This window comes from Ixodes scapularis, unplaced genomic scaffold (assembly GCF_016920785.2).
Source record: "Ixodes scapularis isolate PalLabHiFi unplaced genomic scaffold, ASM1692078v2 PGA_scaffold6__148_contigs__length_123643588, whole genome shotgun sequence".
Lineage (NCBI taxonomy): Eukaryota > Metazoa > Arthropoda > Arachnida > Ixodida > Ixodidae > Ixodes > Ixodes scapularis.
The window spans coordinates 71,665,530-71,682,316 of NW_024609881.1; the positions used below are offsets into that span (position 1 = coordinate 71,665,530).

At 49.0% G+C, this 16,787-nt stretch overlaps 1 pseudogene; it reads left to right on the forward strand.

The window, feature by feature from the left end:
- The window catches only part of LOC8032361, a 42,027-nt pseudogene extending 35,190 nt beyond the window's left edge, over positions 1-6,837 (forward strand).
- Positions 6,838-16,787: the final 9,950 nt, after the last annotated feature.

Consider the following 16,787-nt stretch of genomic DNA (forward strand, 5'->3'; position numbering starts at 1 on the left):
CCAGCTTCGCCGATGCACCGACCCCGACGTGAAAGCCTGTCGCCCCTCGCTCCTCGCCGGGGAAACTAGGCGCGGCAACCCCTGGAGGTGGAGTTGCCGAAGACGACCGACGTAAAGAGCCTCCACGAACGACGGAGCGCTCCCACTCTCCCGACGATACGCATCACAACGACGCTCCTGCTTCGGCGTCCAACAACTTAAACGTTGTTATTGACGGCCTCGACTCATCGGCACTCGTGGACACCGGAGCAGACACTCAGTCTTGAGTGGGAGGCTCTCTCGCCGCCTGCGAAAAGTCATGACGCCGTGGGATGGACCCCAAATACGAACCGCCGGAGGACATCTCATCACGCCAGTCGGGAGATGCACTGCTCGCGTCGAGATCCACGGTGAAACGTGCCCTGTGAAGTTCGTCGTTCTGCAAGACTGTTCGAGGGACGTTATCCTCGGAATGGACTTTCTCTGCGAGTATGGAGCCGTCATCGACCTCGGGGCAAACCAGTTGACGCTGCGGAAACCTGTTTTACCGCCGGTAGAGACCAACACAACATCAACCGCGATCCGAGTTATCGCCGACCATGTGAACCTACCGCCGCGGTCGAGTGTTTTCGTCACCGTTATGGCTGACGCCGCCATGCACGGTGAAGCTCTTCTGGAAGGCAGCGTCCAACTGCTCCTCGAAAAAGGAATTGGCGTCGCAAGAGGCGTAACGGATCTCCAAGAAAGACGTACAACTGTTCTTGTGACGAACTTTCGAGAGGAGCCGCAGCACCTAACGAAGGGTACCACCGTGGGCCACGTCGAGGAGCTTCAAGCGCCAGCGGTGGTCACCGCAATCTCCGAGGAAACCTCGTCGCCACAGCAGAAAAGCACGACGCCGCCGCCGCTCGACATTGACCCCGAGCTCCCAGCTACGAAGCGCCGGCAACTGATTGATCTCCTTGCCGAATACAGTGACTGTTTTGCCACGACATCAAAGATTCGCCAAACACCAATGGCGAAACATCGCATTGTTACCGACGACGACGCACTTCCTGTCCACCAGTCGCCGTATCGGGTCTCCTTAAAGGAAAGGACAGTGATTCAAGATCAAGTCCAGGAGATGCTCGACGACGACATCATTCAACCCTCAAGGAGCCCATGGGCGTCCCCAGTCGTCCTTGTAAAGAAGAAGGACGGAACCCTGCGGTTCTGCGTGGACTATCGTCGACTGAACGCCGTGACAAAGAAGGGCGTCTATCCGCTCCCCCGCATCGATGATACGTTAGACCGACTGCGCCACTCCCGATATTTTTCGTCGATGGACCTGAAGAGTGGTTATTGGCAGATTGAAGTCGACGAACGTGACCGGGAGAAAACTGCCTTCGTCACTCCCGACGGACTATACGAATTCAAAGGATGCCGTTCGGACTTTGTACAGCACCAGCCACCTTCCAGCGCGTCATGGACACCGTGCTGGCAGGTCTGAAATGGCAGAGCTGCCTCGTCTACCTGGACGATGTCGTGGTATTCTCACGAGATTTCGACGAACACCTCAGACGACTTCGAGCCGTGCTGCAAGCCATCAAGACCGCCGGCCAGTCACTCAAGCCAACAAAGTGTCGGTTCGCCTATGGGGAACTAAAGTTCCTTGGCCACGTCGTGAACAACAAGGGTGTTCTACCTGACCCCGAGAAGACCCGCGCCGTAGCTGCATTTACGCCGCCGTCTGACAAGAAGGCCGTGAGAAGATTTCTCGGACTCTGTGCCTACTACAGGCGCTTTGTTCGAGACTTCGCCAAGCTATCCGCACCGCTGACATACCTCACGAAGGACGCCGTAAAGTTCGAGTGGACAGAAGAACACCAGAGGTCATTCGACGAGCTCAAACGAAGACTCCAGACGCCCCCGATTCTTGGCCATTTCGACCAGTTTGCTGAAACCGAGATCCACACCGACGCCAGTAACACCGGACTGGGTGCGGTACTAGTCCAAGTGCAGGACGGAGCCGAGCGAGTTATCGCATACGCAAGTCGGACGCTGTCTAAAGCGGAGAGGAACTATTCAACGACCGAAAAGGAGTGCCTCGCTGTCGTATGGGCAATAACAAAGTTTCGCCCATATTTGTATGGAAGTTCTTTTCGCGTAGTCACAGACCACCACTCACTCTGCTGGCTGGCGAATCTGAAGGACCCCTCCGGACGCCTCGCTCGGTGGAGCCTACGACTGCAGGAGTTCGACATGGCCGTGGTGTACAAGTCCGGCCGGAAGCACAATGACGCCGACTGCCTGTCAAGGGCCCCAGTCGAGGCCGGTCCTGCCTGCACCAAAGAGGACGACGATGAGTGTTTCCTCGGCGCTCTGGATGTAAGCGACATGGCAGCACTCCAACGAGACGACCCTGAGCTGCGAGCACTCATCGAACACCTAGAGGGGCAAGGAAGCGCCGTTCCCCGCGGTTTTGTTCGAACACTGCCAACCTTCTCCATCCGACAAGGCGTACTGTACAAGGAGAACTTCAGCGACAGCAACACGGCGTGGCTGTTGGTGATCCCGTCCAGTCTTCGAGAAGAAATTTTTCAAGCCTGCCACGATGACCCGACGGCGGGACACCTTGGTTACAGCAGGACTCTTGCGAGGATACGCGAAAAGTACTACTGGCCCAAGCTTGCGAAGACAGTACACCACTACACCCGATCTTGCCACAAGTGTCAACGAAGGAAGAAGCCACCGACGAGACCGGCAGGACTTCTTCAGCCTATTGCGCCGCCATCTGCCCCATTCCAGCAAATCGGTATGGATTTACTCGGACCTTTCCCACCGTCGACGCAAGGAAACCGATGGATAATCGTCGCAACCGATTATCTCACGCGGTACGCCGAGACAAAAGCCCTTCCATCAGGAACGGCTGTTGAAGTCGCCAAGTTTTTCATCGAGTCCATTGTCCTCCGGCACGGCGCTCCCGAAGTCCTGATCTCAGACCGTGGATCATCATTCATGGCCCAGCTGACGCAAGAAGTCCTTCGTCTCAGCCACACCAGCCATCGTCGCACCACGGCGTACCACCCGCAGACCAACGGGCTGACGGAGAGACTCAACAAAACCATCGCCGACATGATCTCCATGTACGTCGACGTGGAGCACAAGACATGGGACGAGGTGTTGCCGTACGTCACATTTGCCTACAACACGGCCGTACAAGAGACCACCGGAGTGACACCCTTTCAACTGGTGCATGGGCGCAAAGTAACGACCATGCTGGACGCGATGCTGCCCCATGAGCCAGCTGACAGTGAGAGCGACGACGCCCAGGTGGCTGCTCAACGGGCCGAAGAAGTCCGCCAGCTCGCCCGACTCAGGATTCAAGACCAGCAACGCGCCGACGCGGGCCGCTACAACCTTCGTCGCAGGGACGTTCACTTCCAGCCCGGAGACAGGGTGTGGGTTTGGACACCCATCCGTCGCCGTGGCCTCAGTGAGAAACTGCTGAAACGGTACTTTGGACCATACAAGGTACTTCGTCGCCTCGGCGAGCTGAACTACGAGGTGATGCCCGACGGAACACGAACATCGTCACGCCGCCCACCACGACCTGAGGTCGTCCACGTCGTGCGCCTGAAGCCGTACTACGCTCGATAGGACTGTGGACCTTTTGTGCTCCAAAAGACTCTTTAGTTTATCGTTCTTTTTTATTTTGATTTGTTTTACACTGCATCGGGGCGATGCACTTTTAAAGGGGGGAGTAATGCCGCGCGCAAGGCTGAGAAAGAAACGCTCGGTCACGGTCCTCCAGAAAGTTCCCGTTTATTCATGTACCGCACGTAACTTCTATCATTTATCCCTGCTTTTGTTTTCTAGAAAGTACGTGTTCATTCTCGCCCCAATCACGCGACGCTCGAACCGCTTTCGCCGAATCTTCGAGATAGCGGCGCACTCTAGATAAGAGGCCGCCGGCGACCTTGTCGAGTCAGTCTCGCCCTAGCGCTCGATTCTGCTGACACGCCGACTTCGACGCCCGCGACGCTCTGCTTTCTTCTGTCTCCTTCTTTATTTTTTTGGCACAAGTTCGCCACATTAAACGTTTATTTATTCCTGTTTATTTCTTGTTTATTAGTCACCACCCGTGACAATATATGCAAGAAGGAATTCAAAAGAATGTATGTAAGAAGGAATTTAAAAAAAAATTAAGTGGCCAATTTTAGCTAGGAGTTAAACAAGTTGTCAAAACAAAGTCTAAAAAATATCAAAAAAGTTTAAAAAGAAATTCAATACGACTCCAGAAAATTTTGAACAAAAATTCAAAAGAATTTAACTACAAAATTTTGTAAGGGCGGCGGCGCACGAAGCCGACGGGTCGCTGGTTCGGCTCCCACCCCCGGCCCGCCGGAGCGGCGGGGCCGCCCGAGGAATCGCCAGCTGCCGTGATCCATGAACGCCGCAAAAACCACCGGAGGCGGGAAACAGTAGCTTCCGAACGGCCCGAAACACCGTCTAGGCTGGGGATCCTCTCCATGGATGTTACTGTGGAGTCGTCCTCCGGCCGAATGACATCGCGGTCTCTGACCGCTTCTGACGACTGCTCTCCCTGCTCTCTTGGAGTTTCAGAAGCCATCTTCCAACGTTAATGCCGGAGTTTCATTTTTACGAACTCCCAGCTCAGTTTCTGACGTTTGCAGACTTGCCCTGGGACTGGGAGGAAGGCGGCGGCAAGGTTGGACACATCACAAACACCTGCACCCCCCTCCCCTCCCCTCCCCCCCCCCCCCCCCCCGAACTACAGATAATGGCACGCGTTTCGTGTCAACGCGGTTTGAGACAGCAGATAAGGTGCTCCCTGGGCTGAGTCTGTGCGTATCTGTATTCTCCGTGTTGTACCAAGAAAGAAAAAGCGAAAAACACCGACTTGACGACGCTTCGAAAAGACGTGGCCCTTCTGCATATGACGGTTTGATCAGTATATAAAATACAGATACAAATTATTGCAACACACTCTAGAGTAAAGGCTTTGTACCTTGGCGTTTGAGAACTTATTTGTGTTGTTACGTGATGCAATCCACGAAAGGGTACTCTGGATCCCCTCTAGTAAGGCTTGGAACACCGCCAAGTCTGTGCCACTTCAGGCATTTCGCAAGTCTCCTAGTGATAAGGTGATCCATAATATAGCTATACCTTATGCCTGAACCGAGTCGTCGGTTTAATCTGAGGGGACAATCAAGCGGTGTCGAAAGCGCGAAGTCACGGCGTTCACCGTATTTCTGGGCGTGCGCAGTTTGGTCTTCAGCTGACTGATACATAACCGTTTCTAAATGTCATGTCTGGAGTTGGTGCAGTGCGGTTTGTTATGCAGCTAGCCGGTGGTTGGTTTGCGCTGTCAATGGCTAAACATTGCAAAAACATGCTCTGCTTATTTTTATAACCTAAATAAAGATAACATACACATCTTCTTTATTATGCCAGTTGAACAAGAAGAAAGAAAACATAAGGAGGAACTTCATGTTCAACTGGCATCATATTAAAGTAATGAGCTAAATGTACTCGTTTTCACCTAAAGAAAAAAAAGAGTTTTGCACATTGTTCCTACGCCGCGAGAAGTAGTTCTTACAAGATTTGGTTGTCGAAGGAAGAAACGATGCTTTTGGCACTTGAAACGTGTACGTCTCAAAAAGATGACAAATATCTAATCTAAAATGCATCTGCACTTATCTTAATACTCTACATAATTATTGAAATTAGTAATGCTGCGCGAGGAGCCGGACTTTTGTTTTTTATTACGGTTCCTGAGGTGAAATTGAGTATAGCTCAGCTTCCAGCCGTAACATATATCAACGCCGCAAAATCTACCGTTGCAGCTTCGGTCAATAAGGATTCTCCAGAAAGCAAAAAAAGAAAAAAAAAAGAGCCGTTTCGCGTCATTACTTGATTGATATAGCTGGCCAAATATATCGCGTCATCTCTATCACAGTCTCGTACCCGTTGCTCGAAAGAAGTATAATCGAATACACTCACAATTACTCCCGGTTAGAAATCATTCAGTTATATGGCTTTATTACCCGAGAAGAATAGTAATTGGCCGTTACCTAATGGAATACCCATTACGTTTCCGATTCCCTGAAATATTTTCAAAACGACAAATTTTTTGCCGTTTGAAAGCGGTGGGTTTTTTCGTACTGTTCATTATTGGATGAGAATCAGCAAATTATAAACTACTCATATTCTTATCTGCCAATGTCGGAAAACCATTTTCCTGTCGGAGACCTGATTCCAGGATTTCCTCGCAGGGAATCCTGGAATCAGGTCTCCGACAGGAATCAGGTCCCCGCCATTAGAAAGGGTAGGGGGGGGGGGGGGGGGGGGGGGAAGTAGGGGTTACAAGTGATTTTGTACTTCCAAAGGTAAACAGAATAATTTTGCGATTACTTCCTAATAAATGTAATCAAATGACTACAAAATGAATCCCAAAAGTAATTTATTGCAAATAATTTGATTACTCGTAATGTGTGCCGTACCAGTGTGCTCAATAGCTTGTATACTTTCATTTTGTTGCAGCCTACCACTTGCGTCTCCAGTATGCCAACGTCTACCAGAGGCATCGCGTGACATGGATGAAGCCACCAAGATTCCCAAACTTTTACATGCTGCCTCTAGGGAAGTATACGTAAAAGGAAAGGAAAGCCTCGCTAATGACATCATGTACAGTGTCAGTGAAAAACAACGTGTGCTGTCTATTGCAAAGCGCAGCACGTGGCAACATGGTATGGCGCACCCTTCCTTTCGTGAGGCACTCAATGTAACTTTGGGATAGCGTCGATACATACATGAGTTCGTAAATACGCCTCGAGAACCCCCACAGATGTTTAAGGATGGGCACTTTGCGACGGAGCGAACAGCAAAAGCAAATGGTTGGCTACATTAAGCTCGAACAAGGGTTACCGATTTCGCCAGCGCAGCTAGGGGTGCGTAGAGCAAAAGGTCGCGCTGCAGAAAGGCGTGCTTCTAAGGTCGATCCCCTCGTCTGCCCGTTAAATACCCCATTCAGACGAGCATAAAGGTTCCTCTAGCTAAGGGTCGTTTTTTGACGACGGGAAATCGTTCGCAATCCTCCGCAGGTGGCATCCGCTGATTGCAAAAGTACTATGTTAAAGTTCTCTTCATGCTGGCCATGTGAAGGGGGTATTTGTCTGAATAAGAATCGCACCGGCGTACGTTCGTGTATCAATCACTACAGCGTGACGCACGCTGAAGACACCAAGCCAGCGGTAGTACTGAACTGGTAAACTTCCTCATCTGCAACGGAGACATCCGACATTTGATAGAGCAGGCTAATTTCCGGCCGTCTAAATGTTTATAAAAAGAAAACAAATCACTTTACCTTTTCATGATTCAATCACGGGCAATACAAAGGCGGCGGCCAAAAAGTCCGGGTGGCTTCCGTGTGGTGGCGCCAGGTTATCGTGAATGTATCTGTGGTAGAGGTCACCGCCCGCTTCGCAGGTACAGCAGGCAGTGAGTGTAGTCGGTGCCGGGAACACAAGGCCTAGGATATCACCATAATTTGTACAGAGCACAATAGTAGAACTGGAGAATAAATACAATTGAAATATTACATCAAATTCGAATAACCTACGAACACGTACAAAACAACGCTGCATTCGCCATTTTTTTTTGCAACAAATTCAGTGGCGTTATCTATTAGGTAGCCCCTCGGCACACTTCCGATTCAAGTATATGTCCTAATTATTAGCTCATCATCCTTTTATCCTAAGTAGTAAATTAAGTTTCACAGGGGTAAGTGGCCATTTCCAGAAGACAGCGTGCATATTGGACATCGCAAATGCTGCAAAACCCGCCGTCTAGCCCAGAACCGGAAGTGGTAGGGGGCAATTTGCACGCTGGCGCCACCCCGCTCCAACTCACAAGAGTGTGAAACCGTTATGGCGCATTCACACTGCCGGTTGACGGTTGGCGGTTTTTCGGCAATCACTCGTGATATCTCGGGACTTGCGTTTGGCAAACTAGTTTTACAATTCAAAATCCAGATTACGATTTAAAGCCAAAGTTTAGCTGTTTTGGTACAGAAGGTTTTCCTTTGCGCTGCTTGCGCTCATGCCGAGTTCAGGCCGCAGGAGAAAAAACATGGATCCGCGTAACCGCGGCGGCGATCCCCCAACGTTTCCCCCGAGCTATCCGAGTTCGCCCGCAGGCAAAGCCCAGCTAGGCGCACTCTGCTGAATCTTATATCCTCGTGGTTGAGAGCATAGGCCGGCATTTTAAGCTGTCCTCACTCAAACTCACGATCACCATTTTTTCCTCAATCAGAACGCACACCCACACCCACTCACGATCACGATTTATTCAAAATAGGATCATCACCCGGACACACCCTCACGGTTCAACGCAAAACCAAAACTCACTCGCCGTCATCATCACGGTCGTCACGCTCACAGATCATCACGGTCATCACGCTCACAGGTCATCACGAATCATCAGACTCACAGGTCATCACACTCACAGATCCTCACGGTCCTCATACTCACAGGTCATCACGGTCCTCACGGCACTCACACTCACAGCTCCTCACGGTCCTCACACTCACAGGTCATCACACTCACAGATCCTCACGGTCCTCATACTCACAGGTCATCACGGTCCTCACGGCACTCACACTCACAGCTCCTCACGGTCCTCACACTCACAGGTCATCACACTCACAGATCCTCACGGTCCTCATACTCACAGGTCATCACACTCACAGATCCTCACGGTCCTCATACTCACAGGTCATCACGGTCCTCACGGCACTCACACTCACAGCTCCTCACGGTCCTCACACTCACAGGTCATCACACTCACAGATCCTCACGGTCCTCACACTCACAGGTCATCACACTCACAGCTCCTCACGGTCCTCACACTCACAGGTCATCACACTCACAGATCCTCACGGTCCTCATACTCACAGGTCATCACGGTCCTCACGGCACTCACACTCACAGCTCCTCACGGTCCTCACACTCACAGGTCATCACACTCACAGATCCTCACGGTCCTCATACTCACAGGTCATCGCGGTCCTCACGGCACTCACACTCACAGTTCCTCACGGTCCTCAGACTCACAGGTCATCACACTCACAGATCCTCACGGTCCTCATACTCACAGGTCATCACGGTCCTCACGGCACTCACACTCACAGCTCCTCACGGTACGTTCGCCACCCGGCGAACGTAGGTGAATCACTACAGAACACGAAGAAAGGGTTCGACCTTCAAAGTTGCGTTTCCTCTAACAACTCACTTAGTCCAAAGAAACAATGCTATACACTGCTAAGAGCCGGAACTGGGGCCATCTCTAAAACTGAGAACGACATTGCCCTCCTACAAAGGAACCACATTTGGCTAAACACTGCGACTTTCTCGAACAAGTCCAAGGATACACATATAAACACCGCTAGCACAAAAAAAGAAGAAGAAAAACTTTGCAAGCGTCGAAATTGTTTACATTCGTTCCCAATCTGCAATGACGCCGGACTTATACAGTTGCCAGACGTTTTCATGGGAATCGTTTTTTGAGCTACACGTTTCATATCATTACGTTCTTTGTGAATTACTTCCGTTTCAGACCAGTTGGCTTTACAATTATTACGCTCTAGAAGGTGTCTGGCTAACTTGGAATTAGACGCGTTGTTTTTCACATTCTGTTTGTGTTTCGTCAGTCTATCATTTAGACATCTCGACGTCTAACCTACGTATTTAAATCCACACTCCAAAGGAATATCATAAACCACAGAATTCTCACACGGTACCGACTTTTCGCGATGTGCCTTCTGGCAAACTCCCTGTTTCGATTCAAAAGGTGTAAGTTTGCATAACTTAAAATCGGGTGTGAACACTGTTTCTACGCCAAACTTTTTCGCCGACGTTTTTATGTTATGGGAAATATCGTGAAAATACGGTATAGCAACTCGTCGGTTCCTCACACTTGGTTCATCCCGCTTGTCTCTGGTTTGAATAGTAAGTTGTCGTTTTAGAAAAGTTTCCTCATACCCCGCATCCTCCAGTATTCCCCATTGTCTTTTTAAAGCTTGACTCATGAAGTGGGTACATGACCTTTTTAGCGCATTACCAAATAATGATTTCGCAACTCCCGCCTTAACAATTTTAGAGTGACAACTTTGTTTGGGAAGCACCGGTTTAGCCATCTTCATACCATATTCCCAACATAAGCCATTTTTTCACCTGAATGCGCAAGTCCAAAAACTGCAACATGTTCTCTTCTGGTTTTTCTACTGTGAAATGCAACTTCGGGGCCGTTGACCTAATAAGCCTTTCAAGATACTCCGATCTTCCTTCCTCAAACGTGCAGACAAAAATATCATCTACATAACTTCTGATTAAGCCCACGTTAGGTGACAACTCAATTATCCTGTCAAACAACACTCTATCCAAACTGTTGAGGTATATCTCAGCTAACAACGGAGCGACCGACGAGCCTATGCATACACCTTCTTTCTGGATGTATTTTCGATTATTGTATCCCAGGACTGTTGACTTTAAATAGAGATCCAACACGGTAAGTAAGCTTTCCACTGTTACGCCCGATTATGATTGAAACTTTACCAGATTCAACTCTAGCCCCTCCTTCACGGCGTTCATCAACTTCTTCTTTTCCAAAGAATAATATAAATCTTTTATATGCATGGAGAATACCGAACTCTTCCTCCCATGGTTATGTTCCAAGGTCTGAATAAGTTCTTCTGTGTTACTCAGCGATAAGGATTTGTCCAAACTGACCTGACCTAACCCATGCTGCAGAAACTTAGACACAGCTTTTTACCACGTTCCGTTTTGGTTTACAACCACTCTAAGAGGCACCTCCACTTTATGGTCCTTTAGAAAAAATTTGAAACATAGGTATATTTTGGATTGACTCATTATGCTTTTGGCCAACTTGCTCTTTATCTTCTTCCTTTAACACTGTGTATATGTCCCTTCTCATCTTTGCCAACTTTCCGTTCCAGTCCTTGAGCAATATACTCATGGCTTTTTCAGCTTTGTTTTGAAATTCTTTCATCGGGAGGATACCAAACCTTTCCGATTTATCCGTTTGGATTAATTTTAACGACCCTGAATCTATCTCATTCTTGACCACGTTCACATCCTTAAAGGGATGCTGAATCGATATTTGAAATCTCATAATTATTGCCCGAGCGGGCTTCACGGGATGGTATTGTACCTAAAAGCGATATTCAATCAGACGGATGGGGCCCGAATTATTGTATTTCTTTGAATTAAGAGCCAATCCTCAGCCGGAAGCCGCCGGCGCGAGCGAGTCCTTCTGAGAGCAGGCGTAGCGGAACTGACGTGCGCATTCTCGGCGCCCCCAGCGCCCCTGGTGCCTCCGCGCATTCTCCTCGTTCGTTGGTGCTCGCCTTGATTCTTCGCTCGGCGGCTGTTCTCAAAGCGGCTGGTACTAGTGCCACGCGGGCAGAGCCCGCGTGGTACTAACAATAACAAACGCCACCCGGCTTAGCGCCTGGCTTGGCTTGGCTCCGTCTGTCTTTTGAGGCGAATGAGAATGCGCACGTCACGAAGCGAGCTTTCAACGACGCTCACCAGGGGTCGCGTAAAATTGCATTTTTCGTGTTTATTGAATTTTATACGCCTTGTCGCTCAAAACAACGTCATTTAGAAGTAAAGGACATGCTATTATGTATGCTATGGCGACCAAGAATTACCACCCAAAATTTCGGTTCAGCATCCTTTTAAAATTCATTTTTGCTTTCCGGTACATGTCTCTCATGATTTTATCTATTCTCCCCACCAGTGGCGTACGCAGGATTTCATTTCGCGGGGGGCCGGACCAACGAGAGTAAAGGGGGACAAGATAAAAAGAAAAGAAAGTCCAAGAGAAAATAAAAGCATGTTCATTTTTTTTTCTAATAACTATGCATTCTTCTATTAAGTAATTAAAATAAAGTTGTCATATTGATCTTGGGATGATTATGATACATAAAAATGATGCCCCGGAAATTCCCCACCAGGAAGGCATTTGCATCTTACTTTTTGTTTATTTACAAGTCACGTCAAAAGGAGGCACCAGAGTAAGCAGAAAACAAGAGTCATAAAAACAAATATTTTATGAAGCACGACTCCAATGCACAAAGCCTCCAGTCATCGGGGCTGATAAAACAATTATGCATAAGTAGAAACGCGGAACATCTTGATGGATAGACGATAAGCACTGGAAAGCTGCTCCACCATAAAGTACTCCCTATCTTAACCTGATCTAACCAACAAAAAGCTCACGTGATTTGTTCGTTGGTGTCGATTTCTAAGGTTTCCGAAGTCCGCTCACAAAAGAAAGTCAAGGAAGTCCCACAACGCAACAAAGGGACTATGTAAAATAGTTTGTACACTCACATATTGCACTTGGCTCTCGTCCTGAGGCAGCAGGTTGCGGACTCGCGCCCCTTTCTCGCGCGGTTCTCAAACTGCCGATGAGAACTTCCGTACTCGAACCTTGAACCGCAAATCCCGCGTCTTTAGGCGCCTATATTCCCTTTTCTAAGACCTTTCCCGCCATCCGAAAAGTCAATCAGATATAGCTCTTTTTAGACCAATAGGAGCCACGTGGTACAAAACAAACACATGCAATACAAAATCCAATTAAGAAAGGACACGTGCATAGACCCCCGAAAACTCCTAAAAACCTTCGACCTAACTGTCGACCGTCAGCCGGACACCGCTTCAAGGAAAAACCCCTGGTCGGGGTGCCCAAGACGCTTCTTCTCAAAATAAAAAAAGGCTACAAAACATCGAGGGGCCCCGTTGCGCTCGAGCGAGGCACAGCGCATGGTACGCACCCAGAGCGGGGTCCTCGAGGAACAATGAAGACAGGGGACACGGGGGCCGCTCTGTGGCGACGACAAACCAGCCCTGGCGGCTCCGCGAGAGGGACATGGGGCACTCGCGAAACAATAAAAGTAGAAAGAAAAAAAGATATTCATTAATTGATTAGTTTCCAGTCATATTAAATAAAAGACGTTAAAACTACACGTTTTTGTATTATTTTTACTATGTCATAAATGGCATATTGCATTTCCTTCCTTTTTTATTTCCTTTTTTTTACAACTTCTCCACGAAGTTTGATATTCATAAACACGAGAGTCAGTAACCTCGCTAACTCCCCCCCCCCCCCCCCCCCCCCTCGGAAATTTCGGAGGGGGCCGCGGCCCCTTCGGCCCCCCCCTGTGTACGCCACTGCTCCCCACCGTCTGATCCACAAAATCCGTCTTTTCACCAAGACTTACTAAGCGCGCAACGTTTTGAACAGCGGAAAACACATCGAGTCTGGAAGGCCTCACATTGGGACAAAATTTAGGTCCCTTGGATAAAAAATGCTCCGTTCTTTCTGAAATCGAAATGTTACATGGGTTGACTACATTTAAACGGGATCCCAACACACACTGAGTACTACGCCATACCAATGGCAAACAATACTCCCTCCTCTTCATTATCTTAACAGAGTTCAAGACTTGCGTTCTTTTGATATACGAGATCCGGTGGAACTGCGCCTTGATGTTGTCCCAGTGCCGGAACTCCTTGCGACGCCTGTAATCCATTCCCAAGAGGAGATCCCAAAGTCTGTTGCACGCCGTGTAAAGTTCTTGTATTGTCCTGGTGGTTCCTTCCCTGCAGATCTTGATAATTTTCTTCTTTGAACTCCAAGATAAACCGCTTGTTGATAGATGTCTGAACTGCGCAGGGACGATGAAGTTTTTCCGCAACGAAAGTCCATAGTACGCGACGTCTGTTTCCAGTTCCGCCAAACGAAGTGCCAACTTGTCCAGTACCATGTATGCTTGAAAAATGAGTATAGAAGACGACGAAGGAAGAGTGGATTCATAAGAAAAGGGGATTAAGCCTGCTTCAGGTAGGTTTAACGAAAAAATAGTCAGAGTGCAGGCGAGCTGGTGTAAGTTGAACATGATTGTAAACCTGAGACTGGTACAGAAAAGAGAATACAACAGAAGGTAGAAGAAGAGGAGGCAATGTCTCAAACTCGGTTGCAAAGTTAATTTCGTACACGCCTTATATACCAAAAATCCAACGCCATCTCTACAGAAAAAAAAAATAATATGACAAGAGGACAATGAAATTCGGGTTAACCTTCTCTTATCTCCCTTGACCTCGGCTGCGAAACACTCACACAAAGGGTCACATTCTAGCATAACCACCGCCACCCGGCGAACGTAAGAACACAACGAAGACGACATTGAGAGGATGACACACCGGGCGACGCCGGTGCCTCAATCTGAGCCTTGATTCCTCGGAGGCGGCAGCTTCTACTTTGACTGGGCTACTTCCTTGGAGCCCGATGCTTCGACCGCAGTGGACCCCAGTGAGCAACAGCTCCATCATGTTCCGGGGGCTCCTTCATGCCCCGATCGAACGGCGTGGCAGATCCCCCAGGGGGGCTATGTTGCGCTTTTTGCACTCCCAGGAGACTAAGGAGAGGGAAGTGACGTCAACGACACAGCAAACGCAGATTGGGTGTTGATTTCGTTTTCTTCCGTCAACATCCAATCTGCGTTTGCTGTGTCGTTGACGTCACTTCCCTCTTCCAAGTCTCCTGGGAGTGCAAAAAGCGCAACATAGCCCTCCAGCTCGCTGCTGACCCGCCCAACCCGCCTCCACGAAATCTAGACTTCTGCGAATTGGACTGCCACTCTCCCTAATATCAACAATCCATGTCGTCGTCATTATGTATGTTATCATGTTCACTAGACGCGGCACCGCGGGCCTTCATGGTACGAGATGCTGCCTCTCCGCGGTGCTGCGGTTCTCCAGAGTCAAATAAATGAAGTCAAAAGAATAATGACAAAATGCTTTGCTGACCAACAGCCGGTAGAGCCCTAAAAAGAAAAAAAAAAGTGTTTCTTCGTTTATAGAATACAAATTTGAAAACTATACCGTACCATTGGCGCGCATCAGTGATATAACATACGGAAAAAAAAAAAAAAGATTGTCTCTTGAACGCACGTGCAGGTGCGTTCAGGGCACGTGCATCGATGCACCTTGCGAGGCTTTTGAAACATGAAGGGGCTTTAGGCGGAATCGGAGACGACACCGCCGCGGCTGCCGCGAACATCCAGGTATCAAGGTGCACATGCGCGTGGACTGACGCGGACCTCCCCTCAGTCAGGGTGGTCAGGGCGACAGTGTGGTCAGGGCTGGATTCGGCGCTGTAGGCGTTCTGTCTAATGCAAATGAGCAGAGTGGAATGTATTCCCTCTAGCAAAGTATTTGGTTCCGCTTTTGTAGGAGAGGGAAGCTCGACGAAGTCTTGAATTTTGTAATTTTGAGGCTCGCGCAAACAACGCAAAAAAAGAAAACTGACTTTTTCTACCCGCTATCACTTATTAGGGAGTTTTCGTAGATCGTTTTCGCCGCCCCGCAAGGCCCTCCGCAACCCGCTACGATAGCGGGAACTCCACAGTCAAGGCTATCGGCGCGCAGGCGCAGTAGCAACTTCTTCGTTGCGGAACGCTTAGCGGAGGAGGCAGCGCGGTCTACGAAAACTCCCTATTACCAGCCGTAGTATCAGGACGTTCAATTTTGTTCTGCTAGTACCCGGTTGTCTCAACCTATCAAAAAAGGTACCTACTAAAGCTCCCTGATGCAAGAACCACAAAACCACCTTACGCATGCTCATTATAATATTTAACGTTAGGTACGTTTTTAAAACAGTCGGTAGTGTAGCGCACGAAATCACAACGCTCGGAGTTGGTGATAACGTAATCTCGCGAGGGTACGCCGGCGGCGCTGCCGATTTTAGCCGCCCCAGTGATATCTCAATTTGGCCACGGTTGCGGTGATAATCAACCGACGGTGGCGCCCTCTGGAACACTGCCTTCTTTTGTGTCTTCGTTTGCTTCCCCACTATCTTCTGAGTCTTTGTGTGGCTGTTAGCGAGCGCGGCAACCGCCTCAGCAAATCAGAGGGGTGGAGCGAAACGCCTGACCGCTCTCTGTAGGACAAAAACGCTTGGAAGATAATTTGTCACGTGACTCCGTCTGACGCGCTGATGGCACACTGCGGCCGTGGTCTTCGCCGTATGCCAAGTTGTGGCGATGGATTGTGGCCACGTAGCTCCGCGGTTTCCGGAATGCGCTCTTTAGTGTTCTGTTTTTCCGGCGTTTGAGTGGCTGCCGTGGTTTTCCCTCGTGAACGGCCGGAATGCGTCCATGCCAACGTATCGGTTGTGGCCGCTTTCTTTGTCGAAGTCCACGGAAATATTGCGGTGTGTTTACTGGACGCGCCTTCGACAAAGAACTGTACATCGGCGACAGCAAGACTTTTGTTGAATGTGGGAGACCTTTATTTCTCGACTCTGTTTGCGTTGCTCTGTAGTGCCCCAGTTAGATTATGCATCTATCACGAATTACATGATATCGCTGTTTAATGGGAAGAACACGGCAAGCATGCTTCTGATATTCGTCCTGTTTCTGTCTCAATAGAGAGCTTCAGTAGATCGTTCCGATTCCTTGGATACCCCGATAAACATACAATGTATGCGCAAAGGCTGCGGCGGAGTATTGGGTATCGTTGCCGAAGTCATCGTAACATTCAACTAAGACTCGGTTATCTGCAGGGTCCTTTGTGTTTGATTTTAACCTCGTTTTTCATGAAAATAGTGCAATTATATTAATTAGTTCCTTTGTATTTCACAGAGAAGTATCACTGCAGCAAATTTGGCGAGGACAATATGTGTGGGATGGTAAGGGGTTAATAAACTTCTGTGAGAGT